Raw genomic sequence first — 13,962 nt, 5'->3', positions numbered from 1 at the left:
AGCATCAATTATTACAGGAAAAACTTAAATATTACACTCACATTAATAAAGAATAATAAGTCTTTTGATGTTAAAGTTTTTCAAGTACTAACAGATTCTAAATAATAAGTTAGTTCCTCCCTTACTTCTGTTTGTTTTTAATTTGTATTTTATGCAGTTCCAATCCGCATTTTGATTGTGTTTCTGCAATATATTTAGACGGCTATGAATATGTTTACTAGTCATAACTTAATAAGAGTTTGAGATTACTATTAACTAGCTGTTGCCCACGACTCCGCCTGCGTAGACTACTATTTCTGTAACCTACAGGATCTGTGCATTTTTCCAGGATAAAAAGAAGCCTATATGTTATTCGAGACTATATAATCTATCTGTTTTAGCAATTTATTTGTTTATAAGAATTGAACTGTGATTTTTAGTAAGTAAGTTTAATAATTGTACTTAATTGTACTTAATAATTGTACTTAATTTAATAATTGTAAGTAAGTTTTATAAATTATGGTTATTTTGTTTTAAATGTAGAAGGTTGATAACCTCCGAATAGAAACGTTTATACTTAAGCAATTTCTTTGTTTTAAAGAATTGAACTGTGATTTTTAATAAGTAAGTTTGTTGAAACTAATTGTACTTAAATTAGTGATATAAAGTAATTTGTTTTGAATTTTTGCAGAATAATTGCTTTTTTAAAGAGAACTACAGGTTTTGTTTTTGTGATAGTAACAAATTGGACTGAAAATTGAAATACAGGTATTTTTCAATCAAATATTCTTTTTATTTTCATTAAGATGCCAGGAACAGTATCTGAAAAATTAAAATACAACATTTTCATGAACTCAAATGACATTACATAAAAGTAAATCGTTGGAATTTATCAAAATGTATTTTAGTACCATTCAAAAATGTTGATTTATAAAATTTTGTAGTATCAACTGCGACCTACGCCTCAACAATGAAGGTCGGTTGTCGTGAACACTGTTCTCCGTCGAAAGTTGCGGAGTTACAGGGACCTGCTCCATATGTTGTTCTGAAAAATATTATGAATTTGTCAACATTTTGTCATAAAGATTTGTATTCCTTATGTACAGTCAAATTGATAACATTTACCTAACAATGTGTCATTCATATCAATGGCTATATTATGTAATACAGCCAATGCTATGATCACAGCTTTTCCATTTTGGAGGCTTACTGGTAAGCCATGGAGTAGGCATTGGAACCGCTGCTTCCACACTAGGGTGTCCCGTCGTTGTATGGGAAAAAAATTTTTTTGAGCTACGGTTACGCAAGAGGTATCAAAAGTTGCGTTTTGACATATAGATTACGATTAACATTAAATTTAATTAGATATCTATCATCTTGAGGCCTCTACCTGTCCTTGAACAATTTTAAAATTGCTATTTTAGAAGTTCCTAACATAAACTATAAATAATACAAAAATAGCATTTTTATGAAATTTGAGGGTACACAATGAGTCACAGCAAGGTTTAATATAGTTGAAAAACCAATAAATCCATAAATGCTTTAAAAACAGAATTGGCTTTTTGACCAGAATTAGGCATTTACGCGCGAGATTTTAATGTGTTACTTATTAATCCATGGGTCCACCAAGATATCGATTTAATTTGGGGGTACTCAATTCCCTTCTCACAGCAGGTTAATAATTTTATCACGCTATTATAAAACAATGATTGGCATCTCTAAGTGGAAGCTAACAAAAATGCCAGTCAATTTTAGAAAATCAACCATAACTTGAAAACCATTTGTCCGATTTGATTACTTTTTTATTTATATCAAAGCTCTACGTGTGCGCTTGATATTTTGTGGTATAAATTGTATCGATAAAATCAACCTTTAGTTAGTAATTAAAGGAAAATTGATTTTTTTTACATTTTTGTGATACTACTTTTTAAATCGTTTTTTTACAAAATGTCTTATACTCTACCAAAAGTTTTACACGAACCAAAGAAGTGTATTAAATTGTCTTTAATTTGATATATAACATGTATGCGTTTCATAACTAAAAATATATGTTTACATCCGTTGAAGTTCACCATTGATAAAAAACTGCGTACAGAACAAAAACTTCAGCTAGAAAGTGTATGTAACGTTCTAAAATGTTATTTATATTTAATAGTATGCTAAAACTATTAAACATGTTAATTAGTATTCTGTGTAAATATAATATTTTAAAGATTTTTGACTAGGTAGTTTTTACGTGTAAAAATAAAAAATATATTACTACCATATATTTGGTAATTTTTTGTTAAATTTATGCTAAAAGTATGTAATATTATAACAAAAAAGTGCGGTGCGATACCTTACAGCAATAAAACCTTAACAGAAATAATACCAACAGCCTCGCCGAAGAAGTAGAAAATTTGAGAAAAACAAGTCAAAATATGAATTCTGCGAGTGCGAACCAAACCTATTCCTCACTTGAAACAGTATGTCATTGCCTGAAAATCATATCTTAGGGTTCCATTACCATTGTAATTACAAAATAAAATGAAATAATTGTGAAAAAAATATAAAAGATGACAAACAGTGAAGGGCTGATTAAGTGATTTTTTCAGACATAAAAATGCCGGTAGAGCCCTTGAGACATTATTTTATATTTTTTTTATTATTTTTACGGCAATCTACATCTTATTACGCAACTTTTGAGGGGTCTTGTGTAGCGAAAATATAAAAAAAGATATTTCGGGACACCCTATTCCACACCCCAAAACACCTTTCAACAGTGTTCCTAGTTGAGATGTGAGCATTATTGTATGCTTCTTCTTCTGGACGACTAGGCCTTAAAATAGGTGTAAATAGATATGGCAGAAGAGGGTAGCCCGAATCGCCAATAAGGCGTCCTCTAAACTGCCTATCCTCAAATCGTTGTTTTATATTGCTCTCCATAAAAATTCGACTGTCATGTGTACTGCCTCGCCATCTAGCCACTATATCCATTATTTTGAGGTCAGCATCACAGACAACCTAAAATAAAAAAAACAGTATCCTGTAGGTAATCCATCCAATAATATAGTGTTGAATGTTGCTAAAATTTAGATCATACAAAGTAAAAATTATAGACATTATTAAAACAAATCTTTCTCTGTTGTAAACTGTTAAACCTTTTTGAAATTTATCTCCTTTTACATGCGGCTCACGCTTGACCGTATTTTTATTTTTTATTTTGTCTATGACAACTCTGTCACCTTTCTACTCTCTGATCTACGATCCGTACATGTAATTGTTTGGTGTTAATAAATTCACATTTATTTCCTCGATAAAGACTTTAATTTATCAGGTTATGGGCCCAGTAAGCCCTAAAAGTGAAGCAGTGTAAAAACTTTTGTGGAAATACATAAAGCGAACATTACAAAGTGAATGTGAACACAATCTACAACACGGCGGGTATCTTTTGATTTTTCAAATTTTTGTCTTCAAACTGAGCAAAATCTCGAAAATGGCAGGAAATAATTCACTGGCATTAATTGAAAAGTTAACTGGCCGTGAAAACTATGCAACCTGGCGGTTTGCAGTCCAAACTTACCTGCAACATGAAGAGCTATGGGACTGCGTCGAAAATTTTGACTCAGCGGCAGTTGTGGACAGAAAACGTGATACAAAAGCTAAAACAAAGATCATTCTTCTGGTTGACCCCATTAACTACGTGCACATTCAAGAAGCGAGTACTGCAAAAGAAGTGTGGGACAAACTGTCTTCTGTCTTCGATGACTCTGGGCTAACACGTCGAGTCGGCTTACTGCGTGATCTGTGTAACACCTCACTCAGTGCATGTCAAAGCGTAGAAGAGTACGTGAGCAAAATAATATCAACAGCTCATAAGCTCCGGAACATAGGCTTCAAGGTGGATGATGAGTGGCTCGGAACACTGCTGCTCTCCGGTCTTCCTGAGTCTTATCAGCCTATGATCATAGCTATCGAAAGCTCCGGCATGAAGATAACTTCCGATGCTATAAAAGCAAAGTTATTACAAGATGTAAGGCAATCTGAAAATAATATTGAAGCATTTGCGGTGAACAAAAATTTTAAGAAGTTTCACAAGAAAGAGTCTAAGGGACCTAGATGTTACACATGTAACAAGTATGGACACAAGAGTCCCGAGTGCAAATCCAAACCAAATGCACAGAAGTCTACGAACTCTACGAAGTCTTCATATGCTGCTGTGTTCATGGCATCATCCAGAGACTATGGTGATGCATGGTATGTGGATTCCGGTGCGTCCGCTCACATGACAAAACACAAGAACTTGTTTCTGACTCAAACGGTTCCCGGTGTTCAGAATATAAGAGCTGCAGATAATAAGATGTTAACTGTAACTTGTGCAGGACAAGTGAGCTTAGATGTCTACAATCATAAAGGACAAGAAAACAAAGTACTGTTTACCAATGTACTGTATGTCCCAGATCTGGCAACCAATTTGTTGTCCGTGAGCCAGATATTCAAAAGTGGTGGCCAAGTGAAATTCAACAGTACTGGCTGCACTATTTTAAACAGCAAGAACCAAATTGTTGCCACAGCAAGTCTCGTCAACAACATGTACCGGCTGAATATGCCAAAAGGCTATGCATGCATGTCAGATGTTGAAGAACATGATAGTTACTTATGGCATCAACGGATGGGGCACCTAAACTTCTACAGTTTAAAGAAGATGACATCCAACACTGAAGATGTAGTTCTCTCAGCAAAACCAGAGAAGGTGACATGTTTAACTTGCAAAGAAGGTAAACAGACACGACTACCTTTTAAACATGAGGGCTCCAAAGCTACAAAGGTTCTTGAGCTGGTCCACTCTGATATTTGCGGGCCTATGGAAACCCAATCACTTGGTGGTGCCAAATACTTCATCACATTCCTTGATGACTATTCGAAGAAAATCTACGTTTACTTTCTCCGAAACAAGTCTGATGCCATTGAAAAGTTCAAAGAGTTCAAGAATGAAGTTGAGAACCAGTTAGATGCTCGTATAAAAACTCTTCGCACAGACAACGGCCTGGAATATGTAAATGGAAATTTCTCAGAGTTTCTGAAAAGTGCTGGCATCATTCACCAGACAACCACACCCTACACACCGGAACAAAACGGAACTGCAGAACGAATGAACCGGACACTTGTCGAAAGGGCAAGATGTATGCTGCTTAACGCTAATTTGCCAAAAATGTACTGGGCTGATGCCATACATACTGCAGCCTACGTCATAAATCGTTCTCCAACTAAGTCCCTATCGTTCAAAACTCCAGAAGAGATGTGGTCCGGTCTGAAGCCAACAGTCAATCACATGAGGATTTTCGGCTGTGAAGCTATGGTGCACTTACCCAAAGAAAAACGAAAGAAATTTGATCCAAAGGCACACAAGATGATTTTCATCGGATATTGTGAACACACAAAAGGTTACAGATTCATAATACCTAATACTAGAAGAGTAATTAAAAGCAGGGATGCTGTATTTATAGAATCCAGTGTGAAAAGAGACTTTGTTCCTGTAGAGCTGTCAACAGTGACACCTGAAACAGAAGAATGTGATACAGATGATACAGATTCAGAAAACTCGTATGATACAGTAACAGAGAACAAGTCTACTTCAGAAAGTGAGTACTTACCAGACACAAGTATCAGTTCCCCGGAGACCAGAAATATAACATTGAGACCTAGAAACAAAAACACACGAAAGGTACAAAATCTGGAAGATGAAGAGGAAAATACTTACCTGTCTAGACACGAAGAGACTCCAGTCGATTCTACAGCATACATTCCTGAAACATACAAAGAAGCTATTAGTTCAACAGAAAAAGAAAATTGGATAAAAGCTATAAATGAAGAGTTAGATGCACACCAGAAAAATGAAACATGGACATTGGTAGAGAAGGAACCAAATGCAAAAGTTGTTGGATGCAAATGGGTGTTCAGACTAAAAGATGAACCAACTGGTCCACGTTTCAAGGCAAGGCTTTGTGCAAAAGGATTTTCACAAACCCCTGGGATTGATTACAAAGAAACTTTTGCTCCTACCGTGAGGTACGACTCAATCCGTTTATTGTTGTCAGTGGCTGCTCAAGACAATCTTGAAATCATCCAGCTTGATGTGAAGACTGCCTTCCTGTATGGTGAGCTAGAAGAAACCATATTCATGAGTCCACCCGAAGGTCTGTCTTGTGATAAAAAGATGGTATGTAAACTTAAATGTCAACAATTACATGTTACGGATCGTAGATCAGAGAGTAGAAAGGTGACAGAGTTGTCATAGACAAAATAAAAAATAAAAATACTGTTCTCTGTTACTGTATCATATGAGTTTTCTGAATCTGTATCATCTGTATCACATTTTTCTGTTTCAGGTGTCGCTGTTGACATCTCTACAGGAACAAAGTCTCTTTTCACACTGGATTCTATAAATACAGCATCCCTGCTTTTAATTACTCTTCTAGTATTAGGTATTATGAATCTGTAACCTTTTGTGTGTTCACAATATCCGATGAAAATCATCTTGTGTGCCTTTGGATCAAATTTCTTTCGTTTTTCTTTGGGTAAGTGCACCATAGCTTCACAGCCGAAAATCCTCATGTGATTGACTGTTGGCTTCAGACCGGACCACATCTCTTCTGGAGTTTTGAACGATAGGGACTTAGTTGGAGAACGATTTATGACGTAAGCTGCAGTATGTATGGCATCAGCCCAGTACATTTTTGGCAAATTAGCGTTAAGCAGCATACATCTTGCCCTTTCGACAAGTGTCCGGTTCATTCGTTCTGCAGTTCCGTTTTGTTCCGGTGTGTAGGGTGTGGTTGTCTGGTGAATGATGCCAGCACTTTTCAGAAACTCTGAGAAATTTCCATTTACATATTCCAAGCCGTTGTCTGTGCGAAGAGTTTTTATACGAGCATCTAACTGGTTCTCAACTTCATTCTTGAACTCTTTGAACTTTTCAATGGCATCAGACTTGTTTCGGAGAAAGTAAACAAAGATTTTCTTCGAATAGTCATCAAGGAATGTGATGAAGTATTTGGCACCACCAAGTGATTGTGTTTCCATAGGCCCGCAAATATCAGAGTGGACCAGCTCAAGAACCTTTGTAGCTTTGGAGCCCTCATGTTTAAAAGGCAGTCGTGTCTGTTTACCTTCTTTGCAAGTTAAACATGTCACCTTCTCTGGTTTTGCTGAGAGAACTACATCTTCAGTGTTGGATGTCATCTTCTTTAAACTGTAGAAGTTTAGGTGCCCCATCCGTTGATGCCATAAGTAATTATCTTGTTCTTCAACATCTGACATGCATGCATAGCCTTTTGGCATATTCAGCCGGTACATGTTGTTGATGAGACTTGCTGTGGCAACAATTTGGTTCTTGCTGTTTAAAATAGTGCAGCCAGTACTATTGAATTTCACTTGGCCACCACTTTTGAATATCTGGCTTACGGACAACAAATTGGTTGCCAGATCTGGGACATACAGTACATTGGTAAACAGTACTTTGTTTTCTTGTCCTTTATGATTGTAGACATCTAAGCTCACTTGTCCTGCACATGTTACAGTTAACAACTTATTATCTGCAGCTCTTATATTCTGAACACCGGGAACCGTTTGAGTCAGAAACAAGTTCTTGTGTTTTGTCATGTGAGCGGACGCACCGGAATCCACATACCATGCATCACCATAGTCTCTGGATGATGCCATGAACACAGCAGCATATGAAGACTTCGTAGACTTCTGTGCATTATTTGGTTTGGATTTGCACTCGGGACTCTTGTGTCCATATTTGTTACATGTGTAACATCTAGGTCCCTTAGACTCTTTCTTGTGAAACTTCTTAAAATTTTTGTTCACAGCAAATGCTTCAGTATTACTTTCGGATTGCCTTACATCTTGTAATAACTTTGCTTTTATAGCATCGGAAGTTATCTTCATGCCGGAGCTTTCGATAGCTATGATCATAGGCTGATAAGACTGAGGAAGACCAGAGAGCAGCAGTGTTCCGAGCCACTCATCATCCACCTTGAAGCCTATGTTCCGGAGCTTATGAGCTGTTGATATTATTTTGCTCACGTACTCTTCTACGCTTTGACATGCACTGAGTGAGGTGTTACACAGATCACGCAGTAAGCCGACTCGACGTGTTAGCCCAGAGTCATCGAAGACAGAAGACAGTTTGTCCCACACTTCTTTTGCAGTACTCGCTTCTTGAATGTGCACGTAGTTAATGGGGTCAACCAGAAGAATGATCTTTGTTTTAGCTTTTGTATCACGTTTTCTGTCCACAACTGCCGCTGAGTCAAAATTTTCGATGCAGTCCCATAGCTCTTCATGTTGCAGGTAAGTTTGGACTGCAAACCGCCAGGTTGCATAGTTTTCACGGCCAGTTAACTTTTCAATTAATGCCAGTGAATTATTTCCTGCCATTTTCGAGATTTTGCTCAGTTTGAAGACGAAAATTTGAAAAACAAAAGATACCCGCCGTGTTGTAGATTGTCACATTCACTTTGTAATGTTCGCTGTATGTATTTCCACAAAAGTTTTTACACTGCTTCACTTTTAGGGCTTACTGGGCCCATAACCTGATAAATTAAAGTCTTTATCGAGGAAATAAATGTGAATTTATTAACACCAAACAATTACATGTTACGGATCGTAGATCAGAGAGTAGAAAGGTGACAGAGTTGTCATAGACAAAATAAAAAATAAAAATACGGTCAAGCGTGAGCCGCATGTAAAAGGCGATAAATTTCAAAAAGGTTTAACACTCCCTCTACATTTAAGCCTTTTACAAAACAAAGATAACAAAAATTGGTTGCCAGATCTGGGACATACAGTACATTGGTAAACAGTACTTTGTTTTCTTGTCCTTTATGATTGTAGACATCTAAGCTCACTTGTCCTGCACATGTTACAGTTAACAACTTATTATCTGCAGCTCTTATATTCTGAACACCGGGAACCGTTTGAGTCAGAAACAAGTTCTTGTGTTTTGTCATGTGAGCGGACGCACCGGAATCCACATACCATGCATCACCATAGTCTCTGGATGATGCCATGAACACAGCAGCATATGAAGACTTCGTAGACTTCTGTGCATTATTTGGTTTGGATTTGCACTCGGGACTCTTGTGTCCATATTTGTTACATGTGTAACATCTAGGTCCCTTAGATTCTTTCTTGTGAAACTTCTTAAAATTTCTGTTCACCGCAAATGCTTCAGTATTATTTTCAGATTGCCTTACATCTTGTAATAACTTTGCTTTTATAGCATCGGAAGTTATCTTCATGCCGGAGCTTTCGATAGCTATGATCATAGGCTGATAAGACTCAGGAAGACCGGAGAGCAGCAGTGTTCCGAGCCACTCATCATCCACCTTGAAGCCTATGTTCCGGAGCTTATGAGCTGTTGATATTATTTTGCTCACGTACTCTTCTACGCTTTGACATGCACTGAGTGAGGTGTTACACAGATCACGCAGTAAGCCGACTCGACGTGTTAGCCCAGAGTCATCGAAGACAGAAGACAGTTTGTCCCACACTTCTTTTGCAGTACTCGCTTCTTGAATGTGCACGTAGTTAATGGGGTCAACCAGAAGAATGATCTTTGTTTTAGCTTTTGTATCACGTTTTCTGTCCACAACTGCCGCTGAGTCAAAATTTTCGATGCAGTCCCATAGCTCTTCGCACAGACAACGGCCTGGAATATGTAAATGGAAATTTCTCAGAGTTTCTGAAAAGTGCTGGCATCATTCACCAGACAACCACACCCTACACACCGGAACAAAACGGAACTGCAGAACGAATGAACCGGTCATTAGTCGAAAGGGCAAGATGTATGCTGCTGAACGCTAATTTGCCAAAAATGTACTGGGCTGATGCCATACATACTGCAGCTTACGTCATAAATCGTTCTCCAACTAAGTCCCTATCATTCAAAACTCCAGAAGAGATGTGGTCCGGTCTGAAGCCAACAGTCAATCACATGAGGATTTTCGGCTGTGAAGCTATGGTGCACTTACCCAAAGAAAAACGAAAGAAATTTGATCCAAAGGCACACAAGATGATTTTCATCGGATATTGTGAACACACAAAAGGTTACAGATTCATAATACCTAATACTAGAAGAGTAATTAAAAGCAGGGATGCTGTATTTATAGAATCCAGTGTGAAAAGAGACTTTGTTCCTGTAGAGATGTCAACAGCGACACCTGAAACAGAAAAATGTGATACAGATGATACAGATTCAGAAAACTCATATGATACAGTAACAGAGAACAGGTCTACTTCAGAAAGTGAGTACTTACCAGACACAAGTATCAGTTCCCCGGAGACCAGAAATATAACATTGAGACCTAGAAACAAAAACATACGAAAGGTACAAAATCTCGAAGATGAAGAGGAAAATACTTACCTGTCTAGACACGAAGAGACTCCAGTCGATTCTACAGCATACATTCCTGAAACATACAAAGAAGCTATTAGTTCAACAGAAAAAGAAAATTGGATAAAAGCTATAAATGAAGAGATAGATGCACACCAGAAAAATGAAACATGGACATTGGTAGAGAAGGAACCAAATGCAAAAGTTGTTGGATGCAACTAAAAGATGAACCAACTGGTCCACGTTTCAAGGCAAGGCTTTGTGCAAAAGGATTTTCACAAACCCCTGGGATTGATTACAAAGAAACTTTTGCTCCTACCGTGAGGTACGACTCAATCCGTTTATTGTTGTCAGTGGCTGCTCAAGACAATCTTGAAATCATCCAGCTTGATGTGAAGACTGCCTTCCTGTATGGTGAGCTAGAAGAAACCATATTCATGAGTCCACCCGAAGGTCTGTCTTGTGATAAAAAGATGGTATGTAAACTTAACAAGTCATTGTACGGTCTTAAACAGTCTCCACGTTGCTGGAATAAGAAATTTGACTCTGTTTTAAAGAAGTTTGGCTTTACTCAATGCACAGCTGATCAATGTGTATATGTTGCTCAAGTCAATAATAATAAGTGTTATCTTTGCCTGTATGTAGACGATGGATTATTGTTCTGTAAAGATAAGAATACATTAAAAACAATAACAAATGATTTGCAGACCATATTTGAAATGAAAATATTAGATAAACCAAGTAACTATGTAGGAATGCAAATTGAGAAATCAGACAAAGGCATATTTATACATCAGACTAAATATGTAGACCAACTGCTGCACAGATTTAATATGTATAATGCCAACCCCAACAGCGTACCAGTCGATCCGCACGTGAAGTTGCAGAAGGAAGACGGTGAGCCTGAAAAGAACATACCCTTCAGAGAAGCGGTGGGCTCCCTCATGCACCTGGCTATAGTGAGTCGACCAGACATAATGTATGCTGTCAGTCTGGTAAGTCGATTTCTTAATTGCTATAATGAGAGTCACTGGAATGCTGTCAAGAAAATCTTAAAGTATCTGAAGGATACGAAACAGCATGGCTTGTTCTACAGTCGATCACCAGAGTGTTCAGAAGTCACCGGTTATAGTGATGCCGATTATGCTAATGACGTCGACACAAGACGCTCAGTGACCGGTTATGTCTTTTTGAAAAACGGAGCGGCTGTGACATGGTCCAGTCAAAAGCAACAAACGGTAGCTTTTTCAACGACCGAAGCCGAGTTCATGGCGGCTTGTGCTGCCACCAAAGAAGCTCTGTGGTTGAGACAATTAATGTGTGATCTAGATGTTTATACGCAGGACTCTATATGTATTCACTTAGACAACCAAAGTGCTATTAGCGTAATTAAAAATATTAACTTTCATAAACGCTGTAAGCACATTGACATTAGATACCACTTTATTAAAGAGAAATATCATTTGGGAATTATAACTTTGAAGTATGTAAATACTGATAATCAGTTTGCAGATATATTTACAAAAGCATTGTCAAAGGATAAGTTTCAATTCTTAAGGCTTAAACTTGGTATGTTCTCCTTTGAATCTCTTTTCCAAAAGTAAAATAATATAATTTGGTTATGTACTTGTTTGTTAAATGTTTTAATTTGTAATTATGGAGGTACATAACACTAATGCATAAGTAACTAACATAGATTTTTGTTATCTTTGTTTTGTGAAAGGCTTAAATGTAGAGGGAGTGTTGAACCTTTTTTTTAAATTTAGCGCCTTTTACATGCGGCTCACGCTTGACCGTATTTTTATTTTTTATTTTGTCTATGACAGCTCTGTCACCTTTCTACTCTCTGATCTACGATCCGTACATGTAATTGTTTGGTGTTAATAAATTCACATTTATTTCCTCGATAAAGACTTTAATTTATCAGGTTATGGGCCCAGTAAGCCCTAAAAGTGAAGCAGTGTAAAAACTTTTGTGGAAATACATAAAGCGAACATTACAAAGTGAATGTGAACACAATCTACAACACGGCGGGTATCTTTTGATTTTTCAAATTTTTGTCTTCAAACTGAGCAAAATCTCGAAAATGGCAGGAAATAATTCACTGGCATTAATTGAAAAGTTAACTGGCCGTGAAAACTATGCAACCTGGCGGTTTGCAGTCCAAACTTACCTGCAACATGAAGAGCTATGGGACTGCATCGAAAATTTTGACTCAGCGGCAGTTGTGGACAGAAAACGTGATACAAAAGCTAAAACAAAGATCATTCTTCTGGTTGACCCCATTAACTACGTGCACATTCAAGAAGCGAGTACTGCAAAAGAAGTGTGGGACAAACTGTCTTCTGTCTTCGATGACTCTGGGCTAACACGTCGAGTCGGCTTACTGCGTGATCTGTGTAACACCTCACTCAGTGCATGTCAAAGCGTAGAAGAGTACGTGAGCAAAATAATATCAACAGCTCATAAGCTCCGGAACATAGGCTTCAAGGTGGATGATGAGTGGCTCGGAACACTGCTGCTCTCTGGTCTTCCTCAGTCTTATCAGCCTATGATCATAGCTATCGAAAGCTCCGGCATGAAGATAACTTCCGATGCTATAAAAGCAAAGTTATTACAAGATGTAAGGCAATCCGAAAGTAATACTGAAGCATTTGCTGTGAACAAAAATTTTAAGAAGTTTCACAAGAAAGAGTCTAAGGGACCTAGATGTTACACATGTAACAAATATGGACACAAGAGTCCCGAGTGCAAATCCAAACCAAATAATGCACAGAAGTCTACGAAGTCTTCATATGCTGCTGTTTTCATGGCATCATCCAGAGACTATGGTGATGCATGGTATGTGGATTCCGGTGCGTCCGCTCACATGACAAAACACAAGAACTTGTTTCTGACTCAAACGGTTCCCGGTGTTCAGAATATAAGAGCTGCAGATAATAAGTTGTTAACTGTAACATGTGCAGGACAAGTGAGCTTAGATGTCTACAATCATAAAGGACAAGAAAACAAAGTACTGTTTACCAATGTACTGTATGTCCCAGATCTGGCAACCAATTTGTTGTCCGTAAGCCAGATATTCAAAAGTGGTGGCCAAGTGAAATTCAATAGTACTGGCTGCACTATTTTAAACAGCAAGAACCAAATTGTTGCCACAGCAAGTCTCATCAACAACATGTACCGGCTGAATATGCCAAAAGGCTATGCATGCATGTCAGATGTTGAAGAACAAGATAATTACTTATGGCATCAACGGATGGGGCACCTAAACTTCTACAGTTTAAAGAAGATGACATCCAACACTGAAGATGTAGTTCTCTCAGCAAAACCAGAGAAGGTGACATGTTTAACTTGCAAAGAAGGTAAACAGACACGACTGCCTTTTAAACATGAGGGCTCCAAAGCTACAAAGGTTCTTGAGCTGGTCCACTCTGATATTTGCGGACCTATGGAAACACAATCACTTGGTGGTGCCAAATACTTCATCACATTCCTTGATGACTATTCGAAGAAAATCTTTGTTTACTTTCTCCGAAACAAGTCTGATGCCATTGAAAAGTTCAAAGAGTTCAAGAATGAAGTTGAGAACCAGTTAGATGCTC

General features: G+C 37.6%; 1 protein-coding gene and 1 long non-coding RNA gene across 3 annotated transcripts in view; one reads left to right on the top strand and one right to left on the bottom strand.

Annotated features, from left to right (window-relative positions):
• LOC135081221 (leucine-rich repeat-containing protein 24-like) overlaps positions 1 to 13,962 on the top strand; it is a 122,125-nt gene that overhangs the window by 80,730 nt on the left and 27,433 nt on the right. The window lies entirely within an intron of this gene.
• On the bottom strand, positions 787 to 1,214 carry LOC135081235 (uncharacterized). The gene is made up of 3 exons (XR_010259152.1): positions 1,105 to 1,214; positions 891 to 1,024; positions 787 to 801 (listed from the first exon to the last, which is right to left on the bottom strand). It is a non-coding gene; the product is annotated as an uncharacterized LOC135081235 (long non-coding RNA).

This window comes from Ostrinia nubilalis, chromosome 19 (genome assembly GCF_963855985.1).
Source record: "Ostrinia nubilalis chromosome 19, ilOstNubi1.1, whole genome shotgun sequence".
Classification (NCBI taxonomy): Eukaryota; Metazoa; Arthropoda; class Insecta; order Lepidoptera; family Crambidae; genus Ostrinia; species Ostrinia nubilalis.
The sequence above is the reverse complement of the archived record's forward strand: the minus strand, read 5'-3'. Positions and strand labels throughout refer to the sequence as shown.